Raw genomic sequence first — 20423 nt, forward strand, 5'->3', positions numbered from 1 at the left:
CAAGCTGTCAGCACAGAGCCTGACGCGGGGCTCGAACTCATGAACCTTGAGATCATGACCCCAGTGGAAGTAGACGCTGAACCGACTGAGCCACCCAGGCGCCCCTCCCCTTTTAATATTCTATACTAAGCCCAGCCCATACTTAAAGGAAGAAGTTGGGAGTTAAGCTCTACCTCCTGGAGGGAGAGCTATCTATTTATATTATTTGGAACCCTTCTGTAAGGAAGATTTGTTTCTTCTCTCCCAATTCTTCACTAACCTCTTAACAACTCCAATCTCTAAAATTACCTGTGGCACCTCAAAGGATTGCTAAGGGGATCCATAATAGATATGAGTAGATATGAAGTTCTGTAAGAACTGCAAAGTTTTAAGCAATTATATTCCCTCAGGTATATTTTTGAAATTAAGTTTTAAAGCATATATTTAAAAATAGCAGTACATTTTATATAAGTGTGTTAAGGTATTGAGTAGTACCTTGAATTATTTTTGCTTCTTTGAGATGTCACAAAGAACAAACTCTTCATCAATTAAGGGCAGGTTACGGACTATTGACTGGGTAACACAAACTCTTTAAAAGGAGCACATTGCATAGGTGCTATCCATGATTACATTATATTATGTGGGTCTGTGCTGGACAGTTCAGGATATAAGGTACATATAAGGTAAGAGCCACACATATAACATAGAGTTCTAAACTTCCCACTAAAATCATAAGATCACCTTTGACAATTTGATATTGGGAAAAGAATGATAAAATATTTTAATGGGAATTTACAATAGTTTTATTACATTAATGAAATACAAATTATATTTTCAACAGAGGTCCCTGATGTAAGACTTGCAATCTAAATTCAAAGGCTATCATGTCTAAATCACTGTTATTAATCTCATTTTCATATTAGAATTTCACTTGTCAGACTCAGCAGGCTGGCAATTACTGAGCGCAATAAGTTGCAAGTTATTAAATAATCAAATAGTAAATGTCAAATGATCAAACATGGGCTCATTTAAAAGAAATAAGAAAACAATCAATTTGCTATAGTCTGGATCATTAGACAGGCCAGCCTTGTTTCAAAAGATTCTTTTAACTTCCTAAATTTTTCTTGTAACATTGCAAACCTAGATATGTGAGATTTTTTTTTTGCCTCTAAATCAGTCAGAAAACTTGTCTGAATTTGGAGAAGAAAATATTCTCTAGGCTTAAATTGATAAAACTTGGTCTTTTGTGTTTTGAAAACCTTATCCTCAACAAATTCTCAACAAAACACTAGCAAACTGAATTCAACAATACATTGAAATAATTATTCACCATGATCAAGTGGGATTTATTCCTGGGATGCAAGCGTGGTTCAAAATTCACAAATCAATGTGATACATCACATCCATAAGAGAAGGGAAAAGAACCATATGATCATTTTAATGGATGCAGAAAAAGCATTTGACAAAGTACAACATTCATTCATGATAAAACTCCTCAACAAAGTAGGGTTAGAGGGAACATACCTCAACATAACAAAGGCCATACATGAAAAACTCACAGCTAATATCATCCTTAATGGGGAAAAACTGAGAGCTTTCCTCCTAAGATTGGGAACAAGACAAGGATGTCCACTCTCACCACTTTTATTCACCATAGTACTGGTAGGCCTAGCCATAGCAATTAGACAAAAAAAAGTATTCAATTTGGTAAGGAAGAAGTCAAACTTTCACTATTTCCAGATGACATGATACTATGCATAGAAAACTCTAAAGACTTCACGTACACACACACACACACACACACACACACACACACACACACACAACTGCTAAATGAATTCAGTACAGTTGCAGGATACAAAATCAATGTCCAGAAATCTGTTGTATGTCTATACATCAATAATGAAGTGGCTGAAAGAGAAATTAAGAACACAATCCCATTTATACTTGTACCCAAAATAATAAGATGCCTAGGAATAAACCTAACCAAAGAGGTGAAAGACCTGTATTCTAAAAACTATAAAACACTTAAAATAAGTTGAAGATGACACAAAGAAATGAAAAAGATCTTCCGTGCTCATGGATTGGAAGAACAAATATTGTTAAAATCTCCATACTACCCAAAGCAATCTACGAATTCAATGAAATCCCTGTCAAAATACCAACAGCATTTTTTTACAGAGCTAGAACAAACAATCTTAAAATCTGTGTGGAACCACAAAAGACCCCAAATAAACAGAACAACCTTGAAAAAGAATGGCAAAGCTGGAGGCATCACAAGTCCAGACATCAAGTTATATTACAAACCTGTAGTAATCAAAACAAAATGGCATTGGCACACATAGATCAGAACATAGACCAGAATAGACAATCTAGAAATGAACCCAGGATTATATGGTCAATTAATCTTTGACAAAGAAGGAAAGAATATCCAATGGGGAACAAACAGTCTCTTCAACAAATGGTGTTGGGAAGACTAGACCACTTTCTTACACCACACATAAAAATACATTAAAAATGGATTAAAGAGCTAAATGTAAGGCCTGAAACCATAAAAATAACTTCTTTGATATTGGCTGTAGCAACTTCTTTCTAGATATGTCTCCTGAGGGAAGGGAAACAAAAGCAAAAATAAACTATTGGGACTACATCAAAATAAAACGCTTCTGTACAGCAAAGGAAACAATCAACAAAACTAAAAGGCATAGTACAGAATGGGAGGAGATATTTGCAAATGATATATCCAATAAAGGGTTATTATCCAAAGAACTAATACAACTCAATACCCGAAAAACAAATAATTCAATTAAAAATGGGCAGAAACACATGAACAAGCATTTTTCCAAAGAAGATATCCAGATAGTCAACAGACACATGAAAAGATAATCATTATCACTTATCATCAGGGAAATGCAAATCAAAACCACATTGAGATATCATCTCACACCTGTCAGAATGGCTAAAATCAACAACACAAGAAATAACAGATGTTGGTAAGGATGTGAAGAAAAAGGAACCTCCTTGCATTGTTTTTGGGAATGCAAACTGGTGCAGCGACTGTGGAAAACAGTATAGAGGTTCCTTAAAAAGTTAAAAATAGAACCACCTTATGATCCAGCAATCACACTACTGAGTATTTATCCAAAGAATACAAGAAAACTAATTCAAAGGGATACATGCACCCAGTGTTTATAGCAGCATTATTTACAACAGCCAAGATACAGAAGCAGCCCATGTGTCCATTGATTGATGAATGGATAAAGAAGATGTGGTATAGTTGTATATATACATACACACACAGTGGAATATTATTCAGCCATAAAAAGAATGAAATCTGACCATTTGCAATGATGTGGAAAGAGCTAGAGTATAATGCTAAGTGAAACAAGTCAGTCAAAGACAAATACATATGATTTCAGTCATGTGGAATTTAAGAAACAAAACAAACAAGCAAAGGGAAAAAATAAGAGAGAGAGAAATCAAGAAACAGACTCTTAATTATAGAGAACTGATGATTACCCTAGGGGAGGTCAGTGGGGAGATGTATTTAATACATGATGGGGATTAAGGAGTGCATTTGTTGTGATGAGCACAGGGTGATATATGAAGTGTTGAATTACTATATTGCACACCCAACACTAATATAATATTGTATGTTAGCTAACTGGAATTAAAAACTTAGAAAAGTTGGAACAACCTGAAATCTAAAAATGAATAGTTTTCCATAATAACTGGGAAATGGAATGTGGTAGGATAAAAAATAGGATTTTTTTTGTATATAAATTTAGTCACTCACAATTTTATGAATGTATCTTCTTCAGGTCCTCCTAAAATAATAATTATAGGGGCACCCGAGTGTCTCAGTTGGTTAAGCATCTGACTCTTGATTTCAGCTCAGGTCATGATCTCACAGTTTTTGAGTTTGAGCCCCATGTTGGGCTCTGAGCTGACAGCAGAGCCTGCTTGGGACTCTCTGTCTCCCTCCCTCTCTCTCCCTCTTCCACTCACACAGGAGACAGTGTGTACACTCCTACTCTCTCTCTTTCTCTCTCTCTCTCTCTCAGAATAAATAAACATTAAAAAAATAAAATAATAGGAATTATAGATGCTAACATTTCTCAATTTCTTATTTTGTACTAAGCTGTTAAATACTTTAAGCTCATTATCTCATTTAATCTTTACAACATCCTCGAGGCAAGTACTTTTATTTTCCCTATTTTTATGTATGAGGACACTGAGTTTTAAAAAAGTTATGTAGTTAGTAAATGATAAAGAAGGAATAGACTGTGAGCCTTGCTCATAGCCATTCATTATTTTGTACTCCCCAAATAAGGAAATAATCAGAATTCCTGATATAAAAATTTCATCAATTAGGTGGATTTTTTTTGATAATCCATAAAGTCAATATTTTTATCTCACAGTGCTTTTTTTCTCATCTGCAATATATTTAGTAATTTCATGCTTCAACTTTAATGCTTTACAAAATATGTATCCACATCACTTCCCTGGGTTATTAAAATTTCCTGGGTTATTAAAATTTCAGTGGGCAGACTCATTAATGTAAATTTGGTAAGTCTTTGTGTTTTACTTTGGAAATTTCAAAACTTGGGGAAAATTGAAAAATAGCAAAATGAGAACCCACATAAGCTCAAATATATTTACAAATTATTAATGTTTTGATATATTTTCTCTCTCTCTCTCATTCCCTCTCTCTTTCTCTCTCATACATATGTGGATACACTCTTCAATGCACGTATATAACATATATACACATACACACATACTTTTTTGGCTGAACCATTTTATTTATTTTTTAATATAATTCATTATCAAGTTGGCTAACATACAGTGTATAAAGTGTGCTCTTGGTTTTGGGGGTAGATTCCTGTGATTCATCACTTACATACAATACCCAGTGCTCATCCCAACAAACGTCCTCCTCAATACCCATCATCCATTTTCGCCTCTCCCGCACCCCCCTCATCTACCCTCAGTTTGTTCTCTGTATTTAAGAGTCTTTATGCTTTGTGTCCCTCCCTCTCTGTTTGTATATTTTCCCCTTCCCTTCCCCCATGGTCTTCTGTTAAATTTCTCAAGTTCCACATATGAGTGAAAACATATGATATCTGCCTTTCTCTGACTGACTTAGTTCACTTAGGATAATACCCTCCAGTTCCATCCATGTTACTGCAAATGGCAGTATTTCATTCTTTCTCATTGCCAACTAGTATTCCATTGTATATATAAACCACATCTTCTTTATCCATCCGTCAGTTGATGGACATTTAGGCTCTTTCTATAATTTGGCTATTATTGAAAGTGCTGCTATAAACATTGGGGTACAAGTGCCCCTATGAATCAGCACTCCTGTATCCTTTGAATAAATTCCCAGTAGTGCTATTGCTGGATTGTAGGGTAGTTCTATTTTTAATTTTTTGAGAAAACTCCACACTGTTTTCCAGAGTAGCTGCACCAGTTTGCATTTCCACCAATAGTGCAAGATGGTTCCCGTTTCTCCACATCCTCGCCATTGGCTGAATCATTTTAAGAGTTAGTTATGGATTTTAATTTTAGGTACCAATCAATAAATTGGAGAAATATTGATTTCCCTGTTGATAAAGGGAATTTTCAACTTTCAACACTTGTGAGCCCTGCTCCTAGGCTCCCAGGGAAGCTATACTTTACCATTTACAAAGGTCAAAATGACTCCACAAAACCTCAAGTCATGGGCTCTATTTCTGTCCTGAGAACATATTGATTGTGCATCTTCTTAAAAAAATAACCAAAACAGAGATTCCAAACATAAAGATAAGAAAAACAAAAAAACCTCCCTGGTTCTCATAAGATTAAAGTCATACAACCTTGCACATACGGAAAACATGAGATAAAGTCTGTAATTTTCCAGAATGTCCTTCATCATGATGATTTGTAGCTCTTTATAGAGAAAAGTATACAGCCCTGCACCAAATGTTCCTTCCCCACAGTGGTCTCTTTGTGAAGATGGTGAATTGTAGGCAGTAGTCCTATCTTGGGCTCGAGTAGAACTCTTTCCCTTTCTCTTTAAAATTTAAAAAAAATGTTTGTTCATTTTGCATCGACAATGTAAATGGAGTAATCCAGTTAACATTTCTAAAATCAACTTTAACTCTTACCAATTTCTCAAATGACAATGAATTTTTATTTATTCAACTTAAATTTTTGACATTATGTTTGTCTTTTTATTGATGTCTTTGAAAAATTTTTAAAAATATTTATATCTGAGAGAGAGAGAGAGAGAGAGAGAGAGAGAGAGAGAGAGAGAGATAGGCAAGGGGCAGAGAGAGATGGAGACAGAATCTGAAGTAGGCTCCAGGCTCTGAGCTGTCAGCACAGAGCCTGACGCAGAGCTCGAACTCATGAGCTGTGAGATCATGACCTGAGCCGAAGTCAAATGCTCAACTGACTGAGCCACCCAGGAGCCTTCTTGATGATGTCTTTTTAAGAGTACTAATTTTGGTTAAAAGCATATATTTTTTAAAATCAATTGTATTGAGGTGTAACCTATGTGTAGTAAGCTGTGTCCACTTAAAAAATATATAATTTGATACATTTTTGACAGACATACACACCTGAAAACCACACCACAAGATCTGGAAGTCTTCTATCACTCTCCAATGTTTCCTTGTGTCCCAGTGTAGTCCAACATTCCCTTTGCTCTGAGCCCAGGCAACCACTTATTTATTTGTCAGTATAGATTAGTTTGCATTTCTTAGACATTTATACTAATGGAATCATATGTTGTGTACTTTTTTTGTGCCTTACTTCTTACATTCAGCATCATGATTTCAAGATTCCTCCATCTCTGAGTAGTCCTTCAGAAACAACATAATTGTACATATACTTCCTCCCTGTACACTTGTCCCCACAAAATGAGTTTCAACATGAAAGCATTTGTATTATGATTTGATTAAATATATACTCAATTGTTCTCAGTGAAGAGCAAATTTAAGTGTAATGTGCATTTGAAAATACAATAGTATTTATTGTATCTTCAATACAATTGAAGATGTATAACATCTTCAATACTTCTAATGGCAGAATAGAAGAGGCCATATTAAACAGTATTGATGAAATGCAGGGCAGTTCAGTATAAATAGGATTTTCTACGCTCGGTAGGTGGAGTTATTTTTCCACCTTTTTATCACGGTAATTTTGAAGGATGATTCATATGATGAAATAACTTTTTATCATGGTAATTGTGAAGGATGATTCATATGATGTGTTAATTGGGGGGGATGTGGCTTTTAAAAACATCATGTATTGTTTGTAACTGTGTGTATCTTTTCTGTGTTGACTTTGTTATTCCCATGGTATTGGCCTTTTAAACTATGTGCCTCTGAGTCCTTTAATTTATAAATTTGTTATCTTAATAAACATTGTAAAAATGAAAATAAAGTTTCATCCATCTGTTGAATATTCATAGTCTCTCCTTTTTATTCCTGAGTAATATTCCACTGTATGACTATATCACATCTCGCTTATCCTTTCACTGACTGATGGACGTTTGAATTGTTTCCAGTTTGGGGGTATTGTGAATAAAAAAGCTATAAAAATTCATTTACAAGACTCTGTTTTCACTATTTTGGATTCAATGCATAAGAATGGAATAACCAGTTAGGCAGTACAATAAGTCTATCTTTAAAATTTTAGGAAACTGTGGAACAATTTTCCAGTTATTACCTCATTTTTCCTCTATATCAGCAGTGTTTGAGAGTTCTGTTTGCTCCACATGTTCAGCAGCCCTTGGTATTGTCAGCTTGTTAAGTTTAGCCATCCTTGCGTGTGGTGTTATCTTCTTATGAATTTTAACGCCAGTTCCTTAATGCTAATGATGTTGAGAGTCTTGTGCTAATTGGTCAGTCATCTCTTGCAGAATGTCTTCTCAAATCTTTTGCCTAGTTTATATTGGGTTATTTAATTAGGGTCACAGCACATACTCTGTATGCATTCAATCTTTTTAAGTGTAATAACACTTGTGTTTTCTGTCATGTGGTGAATCTTTGTGACTGAAATGTGTATTCTGCAGTTGTATATAATAATCTATAAATTTCAGTGATGTCAAGGTCATAGAGTATTGTTCAGATTATCTACCTGTTAACTGATATTTTTTCCTAGTTGTAGGGATTACTGAAAAAAGAGTGTTAAAACCTCTTACAAAGATTGTAGAACCTTTTATTTCTCCCTTTAATTATGCCTCTATTTGCTTCATGTCATCTTAGCTGTCTTATTAGCGTACACTTTCATGATTGCTATGTATTTCTGATGAATTGATCTTTTTATCATTATGAAATGTCCTTTACCTCAGGCAGTATTTTAAAGCCTATTTTATCTGATACTAATATAGTATTTACAACCTTCTTATGCTGATAGATCTTTTTCCTTCTGTTTATTTTCAACTACCTGTGTTTTTATATGTAAAGTGTATTTCCCATAAACAGTATATTTGGGTATTGCTTTCACATCTATTGTGAAATTTTTCACCTTTTACTCAGACTATAATCTTTAATCCATTAACATGTCATTGATATGGATTTAGACCTACCATCTTGCTATTTTTAAAATATGTTCCTCAGTCAGACGAGGATTTTGTAGTTACAATCGCAATACATGTTACATCTGCATTATAATATTAATTTTTGCTTCAAATGGTTATATAATTTTAAATTAAGGAAAATATTCTTTTATTTTATCCAGATATTTATCATTTCCAGTGCTATTCATTTCTTCTCAAAAAACATTTCCCTTCAGCATGAAAACTTCCTTTGGCATTTCTTATAGTCTAGGTTTGCTGGCAACAAATTCTCTTAACTAATATTTTTGTTTACTTTTGTACTCCAAGGTTGTTTTCACTGAAAATAGAAATTGTGAGTTAACTATTTTCTTGTTATTATGTTTTTTGTTTTTTAATGTTTTTAATGTCATCTCTTAAATAACCCCCCCAGTACCCACTTTCTGGCCTCTGTGGTTTCCAATTAAGAAAGCTAGATCGGGGTGCCTGGGTGGCTCAGTTGATTAAGAGTCTGGCTCTAGATTTCAGCTCAGGTCATGTTCTCACGGTGTGTGAGTTCCAGCCCTGTATCCCTGCACTGGAGTGTGGAGCCTGCTTGAAATTCTATCTCTCTGCCTCTCCCCAGCTTATTCTCTCTCCCTCAAAGTAAATAAATAATTTTTTTTTTTTTTAAAGTAAGCTAGAGGAATTGTTTCCCAAATGTAGTATGTTGTTTACTCTGGTTGCTTTCAAGATTTTCTCTTTATCTTTTATTTTTAGGAGTTTGAGTATATTGTTCCTAGGCATGACTTTCTTTGCATTTATGTTTCCTGGGGTCTACTGGGCTTTAAGGAGTTCTAAATTTATTTATTTATTTATTTATTAAAAAAAAAATTTTTTTTTCAACGTTTATTTATTTTTGGGACAGAGAGAGACAGAGCATGAATGGGGGAGGGGCAGAGAGAGAGGGAGACACAGAATCAGAAACAGGCTCCAGGCTCTGAGCCATCAGCCCAGAGCCTGACACGGGGCTCGAACTCACGGACTGCGAGATCGTGACCTGGCTGAAGTCGGACGCTTAACCGACTGCGCCACCCAGGCGCCCCAAGGAGTTCTAAATTTATATCTTTTACCCAAACTAGAGAGATTATCAGTCATGATTTCATCATATAATTTTTCTACTTCATTTCTCTTTCCTTTCTTCTGGGACAGTAAGTACACATTAATTACTTATTTTGATCGTCTTTTCCAACAGGTTCTTGAAAATTTATGTTTTTATTTTTTCCCCTCTTTTCTTTAGATTGGATCATATCCACAATCTATCTTTTATGCTCACTGATTCTTTTCTGTCATCTCCATTATCCTATTATAGATAGATATCTATTGAATTTTCAATTTAAGATACTTTATTTATATTTATTTATTTATTTATTTATTCACTTATTTATTTAAGAGGGAGCAGGGGAGGGACTGAGGGACAGGGAGAGAGAATCTTAAGCAGGCTCCATGCCCAGTATGAAGCCCACGGCAGGGCTCGATCTCACAACCATGAGATCATGACCTCAGCTCAAATCAAGAGTCAGATGCTTAACCCACAGCCACTCAGGCACCCCAAGATTGATTGATTGATTGATTGATTTAATTTATTTATAGTTTAAAATTTAAATCCAATTAGTTAACATATAGTATAATAATGTTTTCAGGAGTAGAATTTAGTGATTCACCACTTACATAAGATATTTTATTTTTTAATTCCAAAATTTTGGGGGGTTTTAGAAATATTTTCCATATTTCTGTTGAGATTTTCTAAGTTGGTTTTCAATATGAGTATATTTCCCTTTGCTTTATTATATAGTTACAGTAGTTATGGAATGTCCTTTTCTGATATTTTTCACTTCTGGTACATCTTGGAATTGGCTTCTATTAATTGTTTACTTCTTGAGAGTGGGTGACTTTTCTTAGCTGCTTGTATAACTATTGCCTGCTCTTGGACCAAATCTACAATAGTGTGAAATTCAAACCATTTTGGAATCTTCTTTCAAATTTTAGCTCTCCTGCAAGGGTCTCCACATCTTTGCTCACAGTCCAGAGCTTTCCAGTTGCTAGTTTAATTTTGTTATTGTTCTATTTTGCCCAGAGTTTATTGTTGTTATATGCAGGAGTGTGAATCTGTAAAGAACCTTCCTCTTTTGCCATTCTGGAAACCAAAGTCCTGTGTGTGAACACTACTATTTAGCTTGAATGATTATTTATGTTTATGTTATCCATTTTTGCAACTTAGAATAAAGATATATTTAAGTGGTTTTTGATGAAAGTTTTATATGAAACTAGGTTACAGAATATATGTTTTGAACAAAGTGATTTTATGATTAAGATTGCAAATCTATTAATATTTCTTGAATTAAGAAAGAAATCATTTGAAATACATAGTAAAGTTAATTTTATTGAGTTAACCCTTAAATTATATTCAAATTTTCACCTTATAGATATATGAAAAATATTTTTTTTAATGTTAAATTTTATATCTCTTTTAAAAATAATGGGATATATCAGAATCACTGGAAAGGAAATTCCTATTTTAAAATTATAGTTAGATAACAGAAAAAAATTACTATCATTAAAATTTATATATTATTAATAGTGTGAGAAATAAGATGTTTTAAATATAGATGTTTTAAATATAGAGGTTAAATAAATCTTGCTTATCTAACTCAATTTTACATACAAATAAATATATTGGCTAAGCTCTACAAGAAATGAATAATTCATTTTATGGAAATGTTAGTAACACTTTACATTAGAATAATATGAGAAATCTGTTTCTTTTACTGAAATTTTGAGAATCTTGGGATTGGCATCTTTTTCTTTAATGAAAGATTCTATATATTCCAGAATGTTGTTATGACACTATTACAGAAAATCTAATTAAATATAGCATCTAAGGAGGGGTGTGTGTGTGTGTGTGTGTGTGTGTGTGTGTGTGTAGTCTATGTGTTGGGGGCCATGGTTGACTATTGAACTACCAACTTGACATTAAATAAAGTAATTTAACTTGTAAGACAACTCTAAAGTTATGGAGGATTATGGGTTAATACTCAGTAAAATAACAAGACATTAATGATATTTAATATCATGACATATATCAATGTTAAGAATTATATTGTATAAGTGAAAATAGGAAATGAAATACGGTTAAATATAAACCAAGGTAGATATTTTATTTTTTTACCATTTTCTTTAATATATTTTTTAAAATTACATCCAAGTTAGTTAGCATATAGTGCAACAATGATTTCAGGAGTAGATTCCTTAATTCCCCTTAACCATTTATCCCATCCTCCCTCCCACAACCCCTCCAGTAACCCTCTGTATGTTCTGCATATTTAAGAGTCTCTTATGTTTTGTCCCCCTCCCTGTTTTTATATTATTTTTGCTTCCTTTCCCTTATGTTCATCTGTTTTGTATCTTAAAGTCCTCATATGAGTGAAGTCATAGGATATTTGTCTTTCTCTGACTAATTTCGCTTAGCATAATGTCCTCTAGTTCCATCCTTGTAGTTGCAAATGGCAAGATTTCATTCTTTTTGATTGCTGAGTAATACTCCATTGTGTATATATACCACATCTTCTTTATCCAGTCATCCATTGATGGACATTTGGGCTCTTTCCATACTTGGCTATTGTCTATAGTGCTGCTATAAACATTGGGGTGCGTGTGCCGCTTTGAAACAGCATACCTGTATCCCTTAGATAAATACCTAGTAGTGCAATTGCTGGGTCATAGGGTAGTTCTGTTTTTAATTTTTTGAGGAACCTCCATACTGTTTTCCAGAGTGGCTGCACCAGCTTGCATTCCCACCAACAATGCAAAAGAGATCCTCTTTCTCCACATCCTTGCCAACATCTGTTGTTGCCTAAGTTGTTAACTTTAGCCATTCTGACAGGTGTGAGGCGGTATCTTATTGTGGTTTTGATTTGTATTTCCCTGATGATGAATGATATTGTGCATTTTGTCATGTGTCAGTTGGCCATCTGGATGTCTTCTTTGGAGAAGTGTCTATTCATGTCTTTTGCCCATTTCTTCACTGGATTATTTGTTTTTTGGGTGTTGAGTTTGATAAGTTCTTTATAGATTTTAGATACTAACCTTTTATCTGCCATTTGCAAATATCTTCTCCCATTCCATCGGTTGTCTTTTAGTTTTGCTGATGGTTTCCTTCACTGTGCAGAAGCTTTTTATGTTGATAAGGTCCCAATAGTTCATTTTTTCTTTTGTTTCCCTTGCCTCTAGAGACATGGAGAATAAGAAGTTGCTGCGGCCAAGGTTAAAGGGGTTTTTGTCTGCTTTCTCTTTGAGGATTTTGATGGCTTCCTGTATTTTTAATAAAAATTGAAAATGAAAACAGGGGCGCCTGGGTGGCACAGTCGGTTAAGCGTCCGACTTCAGCCAGGTCACGATCTCGCGGTCCGGGAGTTCGAGCCCCGCGTCAGGCTCTGGGCTGATGGCTCGGAGCCTGGAGCCTGTTTCCGATTCTGTGTCTCCCTCTCTCTCTGCCCCTCCCCCGTTCATGCTCTGTCTCTCTCTGTCCCAAAAATAAATAAAAACTTTAAAAAAAAAAAAGAAAATGAAAACAAATTTTTCCTCTTTCTGTATTCAAGAAAAAGAAAAGAAATGAAAAAGAAAAAAAAAGAAAATTGAATAGATGGAGTGGCAAACAGACTGAAATACAATTGAAATAACATTGTTTTCCCCTAGAAGTCAAATTATGAAGCACTTCATAGTCCATAAAGTAAGCAGGCGGAGAGACTTGTGGTGTTCCTGAAGAGCGAGGTTGGCCCAGTTAGGCAGGCATTAGTGTACCAGCTCCATTCTCCACTAGATGGTGCTGCTTAGCTTACTGGGGTGGACTGTTGTGGCACTTGTAGGTGTATATGTGCATGCGTGGGAGGGGTGTCATCCAGCTACCCAGTCTCTAGTATCAGAACTCTGTTCTCCTTGATCAGCAATCATGCACTTGTCCTTTGTCTTCAGCTTCTGTCCACTCCCTGCTTGTACACTGTCTGTGACCAAGTTGTCACATTGCCAGGCGACACCTCCTTCCTGAGTTTTATCTCAGATACGGCTTTATTTCCTGACCCCTCGCTTCTGAGGGACTGTGGTTTTGACCTGCTCAGATCCTCTGGGGGAGGGTATCACTGAGCAATGGCTGGGTGCTGGCTGCACCCAGGAATGTGACATAGATAATGTCACCATTTTCTACTTCCAGCCTACTTTTTTTTTCTTTTAATTTTTACTTATTTTTGAAGAAGAGAGAGAGACAGACTGAGTGGGGGAGGGGCAAAGAGAGGGAGAGACACAGAATCCCAAGCGGGCTCCAGGCACTGAGCTGTCAGCCCACAGCCTGACGTGTGGCTTGAAGTCAGGAACCACGAGATCACGACCCAAGCCAAAGTCAGGTGCTCAACCGACTGAGCCACTCAGGTACCCCCAGCATACTTTTAAATTTAAAGAAAAAGGAACAGTTTTGTTGAAATCTATAGGTAACCAAGAATGTATCCATAGCATATATGATTCAAATGATTCTATATAATTACTGCATGCATACTTAAAAAGCACAAATCCAGACTTATTTTTCACTATCTACTTTAAAATATTTATATTTCTATCTATATTCATGTAACATTTTGGGATGGTATTTATGACATATTTCTAATGAAAGATGAAAAAAATAGCAGACTTTCTCCTGTATTTCATAGCATTAACAAACTGAATACTGCTTTTCTCAACTATAATATGACACTTATACAATAGACTTTGAATAAAACTCAAGTTCAAGCAAAGACCTAGGGAAAGGTATAAACCAACTACTAACAACTTTTACATAATGGCTGGAAATAGCCTACAAGTATTTTCCCTGTTTTTATTTTTCTGTCTATTCTTGTTTGCATGTGTATGCATATGAGTGTGTGTATGTAAAGACTGAGATCAATACACAAGAGTAGATCTGAAAGCACAACGACTCATTTTTACTCAGAGAAAATGAACAAGCTTAAAAAGATACTGCCTCTGCCTTATCCTACACTTCTACCTGAAACAAAACTATGAGCAATAGAAAGAGTCTGATCCAGCTGGGGAAGGCAAAAATCCTCTTTTGTTATATCCCTATCCTGTGGAAAATCATTTTTGTCAACATTTCTGGGTCAATTACACCTTTTGCACCAAATGATTTAGCAGTTACTTAATGGGTCTATCAGGTTTTTACTGGGAAGGTTTCCACAGTCTTTAGTAATACCTACTTTTCTTCAAGGTGATTTGATAACCAACAATCTGGGTCATGAATGGTCTAATCTAATACGTGAATGGTCTAATAAAACTCCATACATGTTTCAGCTTAATCTTTCAAAGCAAAACCTCTGCTCTAGAATGACTAATCTTATTATTGGCCACAAAAATGTCCTGCTAATTCTTACCTCTTAGCCTTCCCCTATATTCTCAGTCTATTCAAAATTCACTCATTTCTCAAGGTAATGCTCATTCTTCCTCCTCCATTAAAGCTAGGATCAACTGCCCAAGTCCATGTTTGTTTCCCATTTGTGAAGCATTTTAGAAACACTTAATTGCCAAGAGAATAAAACTGAGAGAGAAATTGGGGAAACCATAAAATTCATTTTACTTGAGGTCTGGAAAGAAGTAGAAATTTGGAAGTCTATGGGAAGGAAGGAGGTTTGCTTACTCCTCTCCCCTTTCTCTTATTCTTAGCTAAGAAAAAGACTATTACCTTTGGTTGAATTATTAGGCAAGGCTGTTCCACGTTAGAGCTCATTCTCTATACACAGTAGTGTACAGTAGCAGTTGGGAGCTTGAATTTGAGAGTCAGACATGGAGTCATGCTCTGCCTATAATAGTTGGAGCTTTGGATAGGTTAAATTCTCTAAACCCCAGGTTCCTTATTGGTAAAATAAGACTAATAATAGTGTCTTCCTCATATTGTTGTCAGAATGATAAGATATAAGGCAATCATGCATTTATGGTGTCTGGCACCTAGCAACAACTTAATATTGTTTTATATTCTTCACTTATAATTAATGTTATGTTATTAATACTTTACATTAAAATTAATATTTTCTTAAATAATTTGTCACATAATTTAAAAATACTTTACCTATCTTTTTGGAATGGTTTTCCAGTGCCATGCATCAGTGGACACTCAATCGATATTTAGTGAACTGGAAGGAAAAGGGAAGGGAATGAGAAAATTCATTATCTACTCTGGACAGACATTAGGCTAGATAATTCAGGCACATTATCTCACTCGATTCTTATAATATACTATGCAGTCACATTATCCTATTTGCTTTCATTACAGAGAAGAAAAATAGCTTGGAGACATAATATAGTTTGGCTAATGTCTCAGAACTTGTACAGGGCAAAACTATGGTTACTTTCCAGAGATTTTAAGTCATTGAAAATGTTTTATTCTTTCTACTTTATCAGTTTTTCTTTTTTAACTGAAATCAATGGACTAATACCACTAAAAAATGATGCTTTCTCATGACCTTTTTAGACATTATATTTAATATTCCTAGACCTAAAATTACTTTTTGGACGTCTGACTTTTTTATTATGATAAAAAACTAAAACATAAAATTTCCCTCCTTAACCATTTTTAAGTGCATAGTAGTGTTAACTATAGGCATACTGTTGTGCAACAGATGTCTAGAACTTTTTCATCTTGCAAAACTGAAAGTCTATACCTATTGAACAACCACTGGCAACCACCATTCTACTTTATGTTTCTGAGTCCGACCACTCAAGATACATCATGTAATCGAAAACATGCAGTATTTGTCTTTTTGTGATTAGCTTATTTCATTTAGTATATTGTCCTTATGTTTCATACATGTTGTAGCATATGACAGGATTTCCTTCTTTTTTAAGACTGGATAATATTCCATTTTATATAACTACCATATTTTCTTTATCTATTAATCCATCCATGGACATGTAGATTGTTTCCAGCTCTTGGCTATTGTAAATAATGCTGCAATAAACACGGAGGTGCAAATATCTCTTCAAAATCCTGTTTTCAGTTTTTTTGGATGAATATCAAGATATGGTATTGTAGAATCATATGGCAGTTCTATTTCTAATTTTCAGAGGAATCTCCATACTGTTTTCCATAGCAGCTACACCATTTACATTGCCATCATCAGTGTACAAGAGTTCCCATACCTCCACATCCCATCAATACTATTTTTATTTTTTATTTCCTAAAATACCTAAATATTAGTGATGTTGAACATCTTTTCATATGCTTATTGGCCATTTGTGTGTGTGTGTGTGTGTGTGTGTGTGTGTGTGTGTATGTGTGTGTGTGTGATATATGTATAGCAGGAAAATGTCTATTTAAATCCTTTACCCATTTTTATATCAGGTTTGTTTGTTTGTTCATTGATTTGATTTAATTTGCTTTTTTGTTGTTGCTGTTGTTTTTGAGTTGTAGGAATTCCTTATAAATGTTGACTATCAACGCCCCGTCAGATATATAGTTTGAAAAATATATTCTTCCATTCCATAGGTTGCCTTTTCACTTGTTGACAAAACTTGTTGATTGTTTCTTTTGCTGTATTGAAATTGTAAAGTTCAACATAGTCCTGTTTGCTAATTTTTTTGCTTTTACTACCTGTGCTGTTGTCATACCCAAGAAATCATTGCCAACTCCAACGTCATGAAGCTTTCCATCTATATTTTCTCCTAGGAGAGCGAGTTTCAGGTGTTATACTTAGGTCTTTAATTAATTTTAATTTTTGTATAGGATGTTAGGTAAGTCCAACTTCATTTTTTCCCACAGTTGGAATATCCAGTTTCCCCAATACATTTGTTGAAGGTATTATCCTTTCCCCATTATGCAATCTTGGAAATCTAGTTGAAGGTCCTTTGATCATGTATGTGAAGGTTTACTTGGGAGATTTCTTTCTGTTCCATTGGTCTGTGTCTGTCTTTATGCAAGTACCATACTGTTTGGATTACTATAGCTTTGTAAAATGTTTTGAAATCAGGAATTCCAGCTTTGTTTTTTCTTTCTCAAGATTGTTTTGGCTATTCAAGTTCCTTAAAAATCCATTTGAATCCATTGAGTTTTTCCTATTTCTGGAAGGTATTACCATTGGGATTTTGATAGGGAATGCATTGAACCTTTGCTTTGGGTAATATGGACATTTTAACAATGTTAAGTCTTTCAATCCATGCATGAAAGTGGGATGTTTTTCCATTTTTCCATTTATTTATGTCCTTAATTTCTTTCAGCAACCTATCTGCGAACTAATTTTACTTCTATTCTGACTTGGATGTCTCTTATTTCTTTTTCTTACCTAATTGCTCAGGCTACACCTTCTAATACTATGTGGAAAGAATGGCAGGGTAGGCATCTTTGCCTTGTTTTTGATCTTGAAGGAAATATTTCAGATTTTCACTGCTGAGTATGATGTTATCTGTTGGCTTTTCACATGTGGACTTTATTATATTGAGGTAATTTCCTTCAACTCCTATTTTAAGTGTTTTTGTCATTACCATGACAGGGTGTTGAATTAGTAAAATATTTTTCTGCATCAGTTGAGATGATCATGTGGATATAGTGTTGTCTTTTATACTGTTAATTTGGATATTGCAGTGATTTATTTTCATATTTTGTAACTCCCTTGAATTCCAAGAATAAATTCTACTTGGTTGTGATGTATAACCTTTTTAATGTGCTATTAAATTCAATTTTCTAGTTTTTTTTTTTTAGTATTTTTGCACCAATATTCATCAGGGATATTGGTTTTTAGCTTTATTTTCTAATAGTATCTTTGTTCTTCTCTTTTTTTTCTTAGTTTGTTTAGCTAAGGGTCTGTCAATTTTGTTAATATTTTCAGAAAACCAGCTCTTCGTGTGCTGACTCTTTTCTACTGTTTTCTATTCTCTAGTTCATTTATTTCTGCTTGAATCTTTATTATTTCCTTCCTTCTAACTTAGGCTTAGTTTGTTTTTCTAATTCTTTGAGATATAAAATTAGGTTCTTAACTGGGAATATTTATTCTTTTTTTAGGTACATGTTTATTAATATAAAATTCCTTATTAGTACTGCTTTTGCAATAACCCATGTTTTGTTTATACCATGTTTTTGATTTTATTTGTTTCAAGATGTCTTCTAATTTCCTTGTGATTTCTTTGACCTCTTTGTTGTTCAAGAGTGTGTTCTTTAATTTCCACTTCTCTATGTATTTTCCTTCTGCGGTTGATTTCTAGTTTCATTCCATTGATATAATTTTAATATTAAATTTGTTAAATTATTAATATTAGAAAATATTAAAAGACTTGTTTTGTGGCCTAACATATGATCTATCCTGGAGAATGTTCCATGTGTGATTGTTGATGTTGAATGGCATGTTCTGTATATGTCTGTTAGGTCCTTTTGGTCTATAGTGTTGTTCAAGTTCTCTGTTTCCTTACTGCTTTTCTGTTTGGAGGATCTATCCATTATTGAAAGTAAGGTATTGAAATCCCCTGCTATTATTGTATTGCTTTCTATTTCTTCTTTCAATTTTGTCAGTGTTTGTTTCATATATTTGAGACCTCTAGTGTTAGTTGCATAAATATTTAAATTGTTATAGCATCCTGGTGAATGGAACCTTTTATCATATAATGTCCTTTGTCTCTTGTGACAGTTTCTGACTTAAAGTCTATTTTGTTTGATAAAAGTAAGTTCAACTTGCTCTCTTTTGGTTACCATTTGCATGGATTATCTTTATCCATTCTTTCATTTTTAGTCTATGGGTGTTCTTAAATCTAAAGTGAGTCTTACAAACAGCAGAGTTAGATCTTGTTTTTAAAATCTATTTAGCCACTCTGTATCTTTAGATTGTGGAGTTTAATCCACTTATATTTAAAATTGGGGCGCCTGGGTGGCGCAGTTGGTTAAGCGTCCGACTTCAGCCAGGTCACGATCTCGCGGTCCGTGAGTTCCAGCCCCGCGTCAGGCTCTGGGCTGATGGCTCGGAGCCTGGAGCCTGCTTCTGATTCTGTGTCTCCCACTCTTTGACCCTCCCCCGTTTATGCTCTGTTTCTCTCTGTCCCAAAAATAAATAAACATTGAAAAAAAAATTTAAAAAAAAATTAAAATAATAAAATAATTACTGATAGGTAAGGATTTACTATTGACATTTTGTTGTTTTCTGTATATTTTATAGCTATTTTGCTTTCTTTTCCTCTCTTATTTTTCCTTTGTGTTTCATTGATTTTTTTTTGTACTGACATACTTGATTCCTTTTGTGTATCTTCTATAGGAATTTGTGTGTGTGTGTGTGTGTGTGTGTGTGTGTGTGTGTGTGTGTGGTAATCATGGGGATTACATAAAATATCTTACAATTATATCAGTCTATTCTAAACTGGTAACAACTTAATTTCAGTTGCACACAAAAACTCTATTCCTTTGCATCCTCCTCATTTTATGTCAGCAATGTCACAAATTAGGTATTTTTTTTTTAATTTTGTATAGTAATACGGTTGCAGTTATTTTTTATGCTTTTATCTTTTAAATTCTATGCTTGAATTAAAGTGATTTATGGACTACCATTACAGTGTTATAGGATTCTATTTTTATCTACATATTTACCTTTGCCAGAGAGCTTTATACTTTTACATGCTCTCATGTTGCTGTCTAGCATCCTTTCATTTCACTTGAGTGACTCTTTTTAACATTTCTTATAAGACAAGGGTAGTAATGAAGTCACATAGCTTTAATTTATATATAAAAGTCTTTATTTCTCCTTCATTTTTGAAAGACAGTTTGCTGGATATACCTGTATCAATTATTTCTCCTGGTTTAGTAATAATTTAAAAAGACAAGACTGTATGGGGTTCAGATGATGGACCAGAA

General features: G+C 34.3%; 1 protein-coding gene across 1 annotated transcript in view; it reads right to left on the minus strand.

Annotated features, from left to right (window-relative positions):
- The window catches only part of HTR1F (5-hydroxytryptamine receptor 1F), a 149433-nt gene that overhangs the window by 62158 nt on the left and 66852 nt on the right, over positions 1-20423 (minus strand). Inside the window, exon 3 of the mRNA XM_047875491.1 lies at positions 15669-15732. The gene's annotated coding sequence lies outside the window, so the exon portion shown is untranslated. The remainder of the gene's footprint in view (positions 1-15668; positions 15733-20423) is intronic.

Source organism: Prionailurus viverrinus, chromosome C2 (genome assembly GCF_022837055.1).
Source record: "Prionailurus viverrinus isolate Anna chromosome C2, UM_Priviv_1.0, whole genome shotgun sequence".
NCBI lineage: Eukaryota > Metazoa > Chordata > Mammalia > Carnivora > Felidae > Prionailurus > Prionailurus viverrinus.